Genomic DNA, 13,375 nt, shown 5'->3' with positions numbered 1-13,375 from the left:
ATAGGAGCTGATACTACTGACTCTGATTCCTCCTCCGATGGAAGTTCCCTGGTGGTGGCAGACCCCTCTGGGACCACCCCAGCTACAACATCTTCTGTCACCCCCATACCAGCATCGCCCTCCCAGTAGCCCCCTACCCAGTTGCCTTTGCCCGTGACCACGCACCCAGGAAGGTGGGCATCTCCATTGCCCCAGGCACCTCAGGCCCTTCCCCAGTCAGCTCTGCCGCCCTCACTGAGGAGGCTTTTGACCTCCTGAGATCCACCTCTGTAGGGCAGTCAACCATAGTCAATGCCATCCAGGGGCTGGCATCCCAGATGCAGCAATGCAGTGCCTACCTGGCACTCACGGTGGCTTGGCTGCCCTACAGAGATCGTTTCAGGCTCTGGCCTCCTCTTTGATGGCAGCCAGTGTCCCTGGTTCTTCCGTTCCCCCTCCAACTACCTGTTCCCAGTAACAAAGCCCTCTCCCCTGACCATCCTAAGCACACAATCAGACCAGCATGCACCCAAGACAACAGACAGGACTCGCACAGACAAACACAGGCACACAGATCACACCACAAGCATACACGCAGCCAACACACAGAAGCACACACAACAACAGCCACTGCCTCCTCTGTATCCTCCTCCTCCCCCTCACAGTCACGTCAACACTCACACTTGCAAGCACTGCATCATCAGTCCCAGATCCTGCCACCTGTACAACCTTGCTCACAGTCACCACAACAGCAGACAAGCAGACTAGCACCCCATACACCACATGCGGAGTCTCTATCATCACAACCTCATGCAGCACACCCACCTCACTTACAGACACCACCACAACACACATACACACGTCCTGTTTGAACTCTCCCACCCTGTCTGCCCCCTCAAAGACACTTAAACGTTCCCACGCAGACACTCAACAGCCATCCACTTCTCACACGCACACTGTCCATGCTCCTGTAACCCAGTCTAGCACACCTACTCCTCCTACAAACACTCCCTCTACCTCCACTCCCAAACCTCCTCCCACAACCCGCCCCATTGGACCTAAGAAACATTTCTTTTCCCGTCTTGACCTCCTCCTTCCTCCCCCCATCCTGCCTCTAAGAGGAAGCTCCCTCTCCCCAGCCCAGTCCCTCCAGCTCCCAGTCTACTCATGTCCCTCCCCCTGCAGCTACACCTGCCACTAAGGGGCATAAGAGTGGCACTCCGGTCCCTGCTCCAAGGCACAACCTCCGCCCCCTAAGCGACAGTGCAAGGACCCCCCCCTCCAAAACCCAAGTCCAAGGACTCCCTCCCAAGAAACCCCCCTCCCCTCTTCACACTGCCTCCTGAGGTGCCTGCCTACCATCAGCATGATGCCCATGCACAGTGGAGTGACTTTGGCTGTCATGAGTCAAGTTGGGCCTTGGACGTTGCCCTGTGGCATTTCAGACACAGTGAACTGGCCAATGGCCCATTCTGTATATATTTATTTTTAAATTGTGGTTGATGTTCTTATCGGAATACAGTGGTTGGACCAAAGGTCTATGTCCTGGCTATCTTTACTCCTGGTTTATGTTGTTGAATTGCTCTGCAAATAGTTCTTGGTGTGTGGTGTGTGTGTTTGATGTGTGTTGTGCATTTGGGTGTGTCACTCTCACCTCCCTCCCTTGTGTGCTAGGCGGCTGTACTCACTGTCGTCGTTACTGCTCCTGGACTGCCATCACGTGGTACAGCATCAGGAAGACTTCCAGTTCGGGTTCCATGGCGGCCGTGGACTCCTCTGTGTCCCTGGAAGTGAGTGTCTGCTTTAAATGTTTCGTTTCTGCCAGGCTTTTGGTGGTGGTGGTCCCGCCCCAGAAATCCTGGCGGTCTGCTATGTCATAATATGGTGAGCAGAGTGTGGTGTTCCGCCAGCCTGAAGATGTGTTCCATCGCTGTCTATGGGAGGGTTCACCGCCATAGTCATAATTTCGCGGTATTTACCGCCAGCCTGGTGACGGACCTACCGCCATCGCCGGCATGGTGGTCAGCTGACCGCCAATGTCATAATGACCACCAGAGTGTAGCTCAGTCAGCAATAATGGAATCAAGCATAAAGATTTCTCTATGCTTCTGCTCACAGATCTTCTTCTCTCCATCAAATCTTGCTGGCATACTTATTTCTGTCCTACTCAGATATTCCATCTTGTTATCTGAGGGAGTAGGCCGTATCATTACTAACATATACAATTTTAGTTACAAAATGCCTATGCCCCAACTGCATGGAAAAACGCCATAAAAGGCACCCTTGCTAAAAAAGCCATTGGCTGTTGTACAACAATGTTCACACCCATCTCTCTTCTTCCCCTCTAAGCAAACATTCTAGAAAATTAAGACAATGGACAAATCTCTACCTCCCTAGAAGAAAATGGCCTTCTAAATACTTCACAGAGGGGTTTTATACCCGCACACAGTACATAGGCTGCCTACTTAGTGTAAGATGACACTCAATTTACTATAGCTCAAGGTGGAGAAGCATCTCTTATCCTCTTAGACCTTAGTGAAGCTTTTGACACAGTCTCCCATTTGAAACTGCTAATAAGGCCTTCAGATTATGGAATCTGCCAAAATATCCATAAGTGGATACTTTTGTACCTTATTAACAGACATGAAATAATGCACACTACACCATTTAGTTCCAGTCTTCTGACTGTGAACTGTTGAGTGCCTCAGGCTCACCTTTGTAGCCATCTCTTTTTAAAATCTATGTTGCAGCCCTTACCTCTCTTGTAAGATAACTTGGCCTTAATATCATCTCTTATGCTGATGATACCTAGATTGTGGTGGCCATTTCTAACAACAATAATCATACCAAACACAATCTCTGCCAGTGCATGGTTGAGGTGGCAGAATATATGTATCTGGAATGTCTAAGACTCAAAAGTGACAAAACATAGATTCTCTTCTTTGGCAAGAATAAAATCACCTAGTCCCCTGACTACTGAACATCTAAATTAGGACAGCCCCCAAAGCCGGTTAACATCATAAGAAATCTGGGGGTGTGATTCATTGCTCTACTTACATTAGCATTCCACACCAGCAACGTTTCAACTACCTTCTTTTATACATATTTAGATGATATTATTCTTCCATTACTACCCTAGTCCTTTCGCAAAACAGTAATACAGGCTTGACAACTACAATGCCCTATTATGCCATAAACAGTCTTCAAAAGATACAGAATGAAGCAGCAAGGCTTATTCTTGATCTCAACAGAAGGTCATCTTTACAAAAACACTTAAGTGTTTGCACTGGCTACCTGTGCTGAAGTGCATTCTATTTAAAACCATGTCCCTGGTTCACAAAGTCATTTCTTGATAAACATACCACATATCTGAAGAACAAGATCACCCTATAAAGGATAGTCAGGCACTTACAATCTAGTTCATGGTGACTAGATATTCCTCTAAAAGTCAAAATGGCCACACGAGGAAACAGCTCTTTCCAATTTCATGCTCCTAATAAATTCAATAAGCTTCTGAAAAACAGTTGGCTGACTGACAACTTCAACAACGTCAGGAAGCTTCTCAAAACTTGGCTTTTCACCCTTTATGCCCTGCTGTCTTCTCCTTTCCCCTGAGGGAACTATTTCCTCAGTGCCAGGATGCCGTCTGGGTATCAGTGCGTTCTAAATAAATATATTATTTCATCCTGGAACAGCATCATTCAAGCCAAAGGGAGTGAGGAGCTCTCAACAGACTAGTTCCAAACTGGAGGGTAAGACACATAGGGGGTCATGACAACCCTGGCGGGCGGTGTTAAAGCGACGGTTAGACCGGCAACAGGGCGGCGGTAAAAAAATGGGAATTATGACTGTGGCAGAAACCGCCAACAAAGACAGCCACTTTAACACTCCGAACGCCACGGCGGTACAGACAAACAGCTTGGCGGTCACCGCCAACAGACAGGTGGGAGACAATGTACCGCCCACAGTATCACAACCTACCAATCCGCCACCTTTTCCGGGATGGATTCACCACGGATAAAAACACGGCAGAAACAGCCATTTCAAAGGGAAAATACTCACCTCTACACACTCCACGAGGAACGGGGACACCATGGAACCGGAACTCCAAATTCTCCCTGCGATAGTCTTCCTGCTTCTCTACCAGGAGCACAAACGCTGGTGGCGAAGACAACAGTGAGTACTGCACCTACGACATAGGGGAAGGGGAGGCAAAAGTGAGGGACACACACACGCAACACCCCCACCCCCACCCCGACCCTCACCCACTACAACACACACACCAATGCATATCCAAACATTACAGCAACAATCCCCAACCCCCCCGGAAGAATGCAAAGACAAAAGGAAATTAGTTCAACCATTGTAATATATCAAAATACAGTAACCAAATATATACAGATATATATACACATTCAACAAAATATACCTCACCATTAGTAGTGCAGGTAATGCACCATTCATTGTCCGTGGACCACTGGGCCCAAAATGCATGGGCGAGGCCCACATAAGATACCTGATCAAAATGGAGAGGACACTGCCGGGGCAACAGATAGAAATGCAACAGGCACCTCAGGGGGAAGGGAAGGGGAGCACCTCAGCCGGATGAGTGCACCATGCCAGATCCACAAGGGGGCTCCATGCCCATTGATGTATCCTGGGGAGTGCAAAGCCACAGTCTCTCAAGTCTCTACAGTGGGTGGTTTGCCCACTGTACCATCCTGGGGAGTGCAAAGCCACAGTCTCTCAAGTCTCTACAGTGGGTGGTTTGCCCACTGTACCATCCTGGGGAGTGCAAAGCCACAGTCTCTCAAGTGGATAACAGTCTCCACTGGTTCTGGAGGGGGACTGGTGCCCAGAGTGCTTCATCCTGTGAAGGACAGAGGTAGTGGATGCATGTCTCCACTGGTTCTGGAGGGGGACTGGTGCCCAGAGTACTTCATCCTGTTAAGGACAGAGGTAGTGGATGCATGTCTCCACTGGTTCTGGAGGAGGACTGGTGCCCAGAGTGCATCACTCTCCCGTGACGGTCCCAGTTGCGTCACTGCCCCTGCCGCTCATGGGCTATCGGTGCTTGAGTTGGCGGTCCTTGCCCTGTTCAGCGGTGCTTGCCCTGTTCTGCGGTGCGTGCCATGGCGGTCTTTGCCCTGTTCAGCAGTGCTTGAGTTTGCAGTTTCTGACCTGTTCAGCGGTGCTTGCCATGGCGGTCTTTGCCCTGTTCAGCGGTGCTTGCCCTGTTCAGCGGTGCTTGACATGGTGGTCTTTGCCCTGTTCAGCAGTGCTTGAGTTTGTAGTTTCTGACCTGTTCAGAGGTGCTTGCCATGGCGGTCCTTCATTGCCCAGCTGGGGCCTTCATTGGGCAGTTGGGTTGTAGCTGCCGGGGCCCTCCTGGGCAGCTGGTCTGTGGCTTCCGGTGGCCTCCTGGCCACTGACGATGGGGCTGCCCTCCTGGGCACTGACTCTGGCGGTGGCCTCCTGGCCACTGAGGATCGGGCTGCCCTCCTGGGCACTGACGATCGGGCTGCCCTCCTAGGCACTGACTCTGGCGGTGGCCTCCTGGGCACTGACGATCGGGCTGCCCTCCTGGGCACTGACTCTGGCGGTGGCCTCCTGGCCAGTGACGATTGGGCTGGCGGTGGCCTCCTGGGCAGCGAGGATGATGGCGGTCTTCTCCGCCGTGCTGTTCCTCCCAGACTTTGCCGATTTCTCCTGCCCCTTCCCCACCTTGGGAGGAGTCACAGCTGAGTGGACACTCCCCCCGGGACCCTTGTGAGCGGCTTTGCTGGCTGGAGTCTTCCCCCACTCCCGCCGGGCACTGTCCAACTTCTGGTGCTTCACAGGGGGGGGACTGGCTGTGCTGTGGCTCCATGTCACACTGGCTGCCCTGGTGCCCGGCGCACTCCACATACCTCTAACAACAGGCACCACTGGTCCCGGAGATTTTTTGGTTGAGGTGCTAGTACGGGACCTATGAATTGGAGGGGGGGTGGGAAAGAGGTCAAGCTTGGTTAGGAAAAGTTTCTTAGGAACACTGGGACGGGTAGCTGGAGGGGGTCTGGGAGTGGAGGAAGAGGAGGTGGTTGTAGGAGGTGTAACTTTTGTGGCTTTGGGTGCAGGTGCATGCGCTGGAGGCTGTCATGAGGTGGATGTATGTTGGGTGGGTGTGTGCCTGCGTTTGTGTACTTTGGGAGGGGGCGTCACAGACACACTGGGAGAGGACACAGGGGACGTGTAAATGGGAGTGGGGGTGGTGAGTGCACGTGAGCGGGGTGTGGTGGTGGGTGTGTTGGTGCGGGACCTAGTGGCTGTAGTGGTAGTGCATGCAGGTGAGAGTGTAGACAAGACTGGGAGGGAGGAGGGAGACGACGAGGAGGGGGACACAGTGGAGGCAGTGGATGTTGCTATGTTTGTATGTGTGTGATGCTTGCGTGAGTGCCTGTGGGATGTGTGGTGCTTATGTTTGCCTGAGCTTCCCTTGTGTGTTGACGTGTGTGCATGCTGGTCTGATGGTGTGCTTGGGATAGGCTGGGGTACAGGGGATTGGGTCTGGGTGGAGGAAGTTGGAGGGGGGAGGCTAGAGACAGGGACAATGGCTGCCATCAGTGAGGAGGCCAGAGTTTGCAGGGTTCGATGAAGGGCAGCCTGACCAGAATGAATGCCCTCCAGGAATGCATTTGTGTGTTGCAATTCCCTTTCTACACCCTGGATGGCATTCAAAATGGTAGACTGCCCAACAGTGAGTGACCTGAGGAGGTCAATGGCCTCCTCACTGAGGGAAGCAGAGGTGACAGTGGCAGGGGCTGAGGTACCTGGGGCGAAGGTGATGCCCACCCTCCTGGGTGAGCGGGCACGGGGCGAAGGCTGAGGGGCTGCTGGGAGGGCGGTGCTGGTAGGGGGGTGTTGGCTGTACCTGTAGAAGTGGGGGGCACAGATTTTGCCGCCACCACAAGGGAGCTCCCATCGGAGGACGAGTCTGTGTCGCTGGTTGCAGATCCTGTGACCGCCGTGAAGCTCCCCTCGCCCTCTGTCCCACTGGTGTATTCAGAGTCCGTGGTGTGGCCCTCCATGGCCATGTGGGATGCAGCTCCCTCGTGCTCCGGTGCCACTGTACCTCCGCCTGATTATGCTAATGCACACAAGAACAGGGAGACAACAAAAAGGGGGGGACGGCAGAAGAAAGGCAGTTTGAGTACATGGCTTACCGCTACCGTTGGCAGACAATACAGACACAGCAGCCCCCTGCACTATGCCGCGCTGTTGGGCTCTACAAATGAAGTTCCTGGGATATGGCCTACATGGCTATGGTGGACATCTGCACACATAGATGACAGAGGGGCATGTATACCTGTACATGGCACTCTACAGAGGTGAGGTGGAGTGCCACATGGCCTGCATTACGGAGGGGCCTAGCCTACGGAACTCGCCCTGGCCTAGGGGAACCCATAGCCCTCCTCCCCCACCCAGACACCTTCACTGCGCTCAAAGTCCGCAGAATGATGTTGTACTCACCCCCTTGTGTCTGCTGTTATGCCCTCAAGCGCCCATCCAATTCAGGGTAGGCCACTGCCAGGATCCAGAACATCAGGGGGGTCATGGTGCGACAGGCACCCCTCCCACGTTGGGAGGCCATCCCCAGCTGAGCCTCCGCCGTCTTCTTGCTCCAGCTGCAAATGTCCTCCCATGTTTTACGGCAGTGGGTGCTCCGTCTGTGGTGGACCCCCAGGGTCCGGACGTCCTTGACGATGGCACGCCAAATATCCTTCTTCTGGTGGGCGCTGACCTACATGAAATGTACAGGGGAAGAAGAGAAGTCATTAGCAACTGCACCGTCGAAGTGAGTGGCCCACATCCCTAGCCTTGCCATGTGGCACATGCATTCACAGTCCTTCATGCACGCGGAACTGTGGCCCCTTCCTTCTTACAACAAGCCCTCTCCACTCAGGCATAGCCCACACAACGTGCTCCCTGTGTACTTACCTGTTGGTCTGGAGGACAGTAGAGTAGCGTGTACTGGGGGAGGACCCCGTCCACGAGCTTCTCCAACTCCTGTGCAGTGAAGGCAGGGGCCCTTTCCCCAGACGCACGAGCCATTGTCTCTTCCAGACCGAGGTCACAGCAGCACTTGCAGTGTAGGTCCTCTCCTGTCGAAGATCAGGTATCGAGTGATTGAACAGATAGAAAATGGCGGTCACGTCCGCGGCGGTGCGTATCATCACCGCCGGCGCACTTCGTCATTGGCTCCTGGGACCCATAGGGTCCAATGTTAACCAATGCAGCATTGCGCCGCAGTCTTCGGCCGCCTACCGCGACGGTGTACAACACCAGCGCAGTTACCTCACATCCCATTGTCCCAGTTTAGAGGTCAGGCAGCCGCCATTTCAGGGGCCTACATGGCTTCATTTTCAACTGCGTCACACATACCTAGGCCTAGACTCAACACACATACAGGCAACTTTTTGGATTATGTTTCATGTTCTGTGTAGACTGTGGGTACATACCTCTGAGTTGTTTGACTCTGTGCTCGCTGTTGTCCCTCCTACGCACCGTCCGCTGGGACATGTGAGGAGATGGCGGGAATCCTCCGGTGTACCGACCGCTGGTGGACCTGTTGACAATGGAGGAGCGACATTTAATCATCACCTACAGGTTTGACCGTGCCACAATCCAGGAACTGTGTACCCAGTTGGAGCCTGACCTGATGTCAGCAATCCGCCATCCCACAGGAATCCCCCCTCAAGTGCAGGTGCTATCAGTGCTCCATTTCCTTGCAAGTGGGTCATTTCAAACAACAGTGGCCATGGCATCAGGGATGTCCCAGCCTATGTTTTCAAACGTGTTGTCCAGAGTGTTGTCTGCCCTGCTGAAACACATGCGGAGCGACATCGTTTTCCCTCAGGTGGAGGATTTGGCTACAGTTAAAGGTGACTTCTATGCCCTTGGACCTATCCCTAACATCATAGGTGCCATTGATGGAACCCATGTAGCTCTGGTCCCCCCCAACAGGAGTGAACAGGTGTACAGGAACCGGAAGAGTTATCATTCCATGAATGTACAGATGGTATGTTTGGCAGACCAGTACATCTCCCAGGTAAATGCTATGTTACCTGGCTCAGTGCATGACGCCTACATCCTGCGGAATAGCAGCATCCCTTATGTGATGGGTCAACTCCAGAGGCACCGTGTGTGGCTATTGGGGGACTCTGGTTACCCCAACCTGTCATGGCTACTGACCCCAGTGAGGAATCCCAGGACCAGGGCAGAGGAACGCTACAATGAGGCCCATGGGCGGACTAGGAGGGTGATCGAACGCACCTTCGGCCTCCTGAAGGCCAGGTTCAGGTGCCTCCATATGTCAGGTGGTTCCCTGTTCTACTCACCAAGGAAGGTATGCCAGATCATCGTGGCCTGTTGTATGCTTCACAATCTGGCTTTGCGACGACAGAAGGATGGTGCAGATGACGGTGTTGTGGCAGCTGTGGAGCCTGTGGACAATGATGAGGAGGAAGCAGAGGAAGAAGACATTGACAACAGGGACTCAGTTATCCAGCAATATTTCCAGTGACACACAGGTGAGAATACATTCCTGCCTACTACAAGTACTTTCACACTTCTACCTCTATCCTGTCTGTCGCTTTCAACCAGTATATGGTAACTGAGTTGTACATTTCCATTACGGTTTCACAGGTGTGGTTTCCAACGTGTGTCATCTGCTTAGATTCCTCATGGACTTGAGATGTGTGACATAGATATGTTGACATTACATTTGAGAACGCATTTTGTCACTGTCATTGCTTATATACATTTCCTAAATCACAGACTGACACCAGCTTGTTTTGTGCTTTAAGGGTGTTTATTGCAGTGCTAAATATTGGAGGGGGGTTTTAAAATGGTGAGGGGTGATGGTGGAGGAATGTCCATGGCAGAGTCCAGTCTATTAGTCTCACAGGTGCATTGCCCATTTGGGCATAGGAAGTGGAGCTGGGGCAGTTCCAATATGGACAGGGTTACAAAGTGGGACAGTAGGATGACAATCAGGGTGGTCTTATTTCTTGGCGGGGGTCTTGGCATTGTGCTCTGTCTTGTTCCTGGTTCTCAGGGACCGCTTGCGGGGTGGTTCTCCATCTGCAGCGGGTGGGGTGCTGGTGTGGTGGTCCTATGGCGGTGCCTCCTGTCCACTAGCGCTGGCGGAGGTGGTGGGCAGTTCATCGTCCAGCCTAGTGTCAGGGGCCCCTTGGAGTGCCACAGTGTCCCTCCTGGTGTTCAGTATCTCCTTCAGCACCCCTACGATGGTGCCCAGGGTGGTGCTGATGGTTCTGAGTTCCTCCCTGAAGCCCAAATACTGTTCCTCCTGCAGGCGCTGGATCTCCTGAAACTTGGCCAGTACCGTTGCCATCGTCTCCTGGGAGTGGTGGTAGGCTCCCATGATGGAGGAGAGGGCCTCGTGGAGAGTGGGTTCCCTAGGCCTGTCCGCCCCTTGTCGTACGGCAGCCCTCCCAGTTCCCCTGTGTTCCTGTGCCTCCGTCCCCTGGACCGTGTGCCCACTACCACTGCCCCAAGGTCCCTGTTGCTGTTGGGGTGGTGGGTTATCCTGGGTTCCCTGTAGTGGTGGACACACAGCTGATTGACGTGTCCTGGGGACGGAGGTATGGGCCCGCTGGGTGGGTGCTGTGCTGGTGTTACCACAGGGTGCCTGTGTGAGGGGAACCGACTGTCCCGAGGCCCACGATGGTCCGGGCTGGTCATCTAGATCCAGGTGGACAGAGCTGCTGTCATCACTGTGGGCCTCTTTTGTGAGTGGGTTGGAGATGTCTGGACCCTCCTGTCTGGTGACGTTGGGTAGTGGTCCTGCAGGGGTGGAAAGGCATGATTATTGCATCTGTGTGTTTCATGGTGTGCAATGGGTGGGTGACCGTGTACCCCAGTGCTAGCATTCCTGTGTGTGGGCTTGTGTGATGATGGTTGAGGGGGTGTTATGGGTATGTGCAGTGGGCATTCTTTAGTGATGGGTGTCCATGCCTTGTTTTTGCATGCAGGGCTTGGTTTTGGGATGGGTGGTTTGTGATATTGGTACATTTGTGAGGAGTTGGAGTGATAGGGGTGGGGGCGAGGGTGGGGGTCTGTGATAGCATGTAGGGAGGGTGGGGGATATGATAGTTAAGATTTGACTTACCAGAGTCCATTCCTCCACCGACTCCTGCGAGGCCCTCAGGACGCATAATAGTCAAGACCTGCTCCTCCCATGTTGTTAGTTGTGGGGAAGGAGGTGGGGGTCCGCCGCCAGTCCGCTGTACCGCGATGTTGTGTCAGGAGACCACGTAACGCACCTTCCCCGTAGGTCGTTCCACCTCTTCCTGATGTTATCCCGATTTCTTGGGTGCTGTCCCACTGCGTTGACCCTGTCGACTATTCTTCTCCATAGCTCCATCTTCCTAGCAATGGAGGTGTGCTGCACCTGTGATCCAAATAGCTGTGGCTCTACCTGTACGATTTCCTCCACCATGACCCTGAGCTCCTCCTCCGAGAACCTGGGGTGTCTTTGCCGTGTCATGGGGTGGTGTAGGTGATGTGTGCGGTGGTGTATGTGGTGATAAGTGTGGTGATATGTAGTGGTTTGTGGTGTTTTGTGCGTGGAAGTAGTGTGGGTGATGGTGTTGTGTGCCTCTGTATGGTGGGGTTGTCTATGCTGTGCTGTCTCCCTGGCCTTCGTCTAAATTTTTTGTCGGAGGGGTTTGTGGGTGATGTGGGTGTGTGTTTTATATAGTATTGATTGTGTGGGAGTGGTGTGTGTATGTTTATCAGGTGTGTGTATTTCGATTTGTCCAATGTGGCGGTGTTTTGGAGATGTGTGTGTATTTTGAGCGCGACGGTGTGTACCGCCAATGGAATACCGTGGTTGAAAGACTGCTGCGTGGATTCGTGGGTCGTGATAGAATGGGTGTATTTCTGTTGGCGTGACGGTGGAGGTTTTGTTTTCGCCAGTTTATCACTGAGGCGGACTTGTGTGGGTGTCTGAATTTTGTCGGATTCCGAACTGTGGGTCATAATAGCTGTGGCAGAATTCCGCGGCCGCGGCGGTGTGTTGGCAGTCTTCTGCACGACGGTAAGCAGCTTTTACCGCCAGGGTTGTAATGACCCCCATAGTAATTCCCAGGGCTGGAAGGAGGAGACAAGCAAAAAGGGGAATGGGTGTATCCATGAAACCCACAAAGCAAGATGTAGTCAGATATATCCAGTGAGAACCAACCACTAATTGTATGGAATCTACCTCTCATTCCTCTTCCTCCCATCATACATCTAGCCACAGCAACTTTAGACAAGAAAAGAGCACCACTCTGGTCACTTAAGCACATCAAAATGCTTCCTAGGTAGCCTTCCTAAACTCTTACCACCAAGCACTTCTCCACAGTAATGCAAACTTGCTGTCCGTTAACCCATGGCATTGCTTTATCAGGGGTATAAAGAGCTATAGAAGTGCATCTTCAGTACACAGTACCAGAAGTTACATGTGATAGACATCAAGATCGATACCAGCACACTTTGTGCAGAATCATAGAAGAAGCTGGTCATGGGATCAAAGTTAGATAGCATTTGTATTCTCCAACCCTGGCATACAATATCGCTAGCTGCTGGCCCCTGAGAAAATCGTTGGAGAGCTACTCTAATATTTTCTTTAATTAAGCAAAAAAATGTATCTATACTTAGATTAGAATGCGAGGGGTGAATGGCCCTCCCTCACCCCAGGGACCACCACCTCTCTGGGGAAAAAGTTTATTTCAAAATGGGGCGGTCATACGGCCTTCCCCGGAGCCCCAGGAACCGCCATCTCACCAGCGCTCAAATAAAATAATGAGGGGGTCCGTTTTCAATACCCCACCCTGGGGACTGCAACTTCCTTGGAGCTTCAAATAAATTAAATGTGGGGAGGGGTGCCCAGCCCCCCTGCATCCCGAGGACCACATCTCCCCACGGCTTCAAACAAATAAAATGCAGGGGCCACCTAGCCCCCCCACCTCAGACCCAGGGACCGCCACCTCCCCGGGGCTACAAATAAATTAAATGTGGGGGCCGCACAGCCACCCTGCAGACCCGGGGCTCCCACCCTCAGGACTTTAATGAAGCAATGAAGGCATCCGTTTGGACCCCCAGGCCCTTTGGACCAACACCTTGCCTGGGTATTTTAGTTCTAGGAGCCACTGATGGCACTGGGGATTACCACCCCACAGGGCCGGCTCCTGCTATGTCCCAGGGTTCCCACAGCTGTCACTTGCAGAAAGTAAAGTTTTCATCTGGGTGCAGATGAAAACATTGCTCCCACAAGCAGGGAGCTGCTATTTAAAGCAACTCCCTGATTGGGGGAGCAATGCTGCCTCCTGTAGGAAGTGGGGAGCAGGCTAGG

The sequence above is a fragment of the Pleurodeles waltl genome, chromosome 8 (assembly GCF_031143425.1).
Source record: "Pleurodeles waltl isolate 20211129_DDA chromosome 8, aPleWal1.hap1.20221129, whole genome shotgun sequence".
Taxonomy (NCBI): domain Eukaryota; kingdom Metazoa; phylum Chordata; class Amphibia; order Caudata; family Salamandridae; genus Pleurodeles; species Pleurodeles waltl.
The sequence above is the reverse complement of the archived record's forward strand: the minus strand, read 5'-3'. Positions refer to the sequence as shown.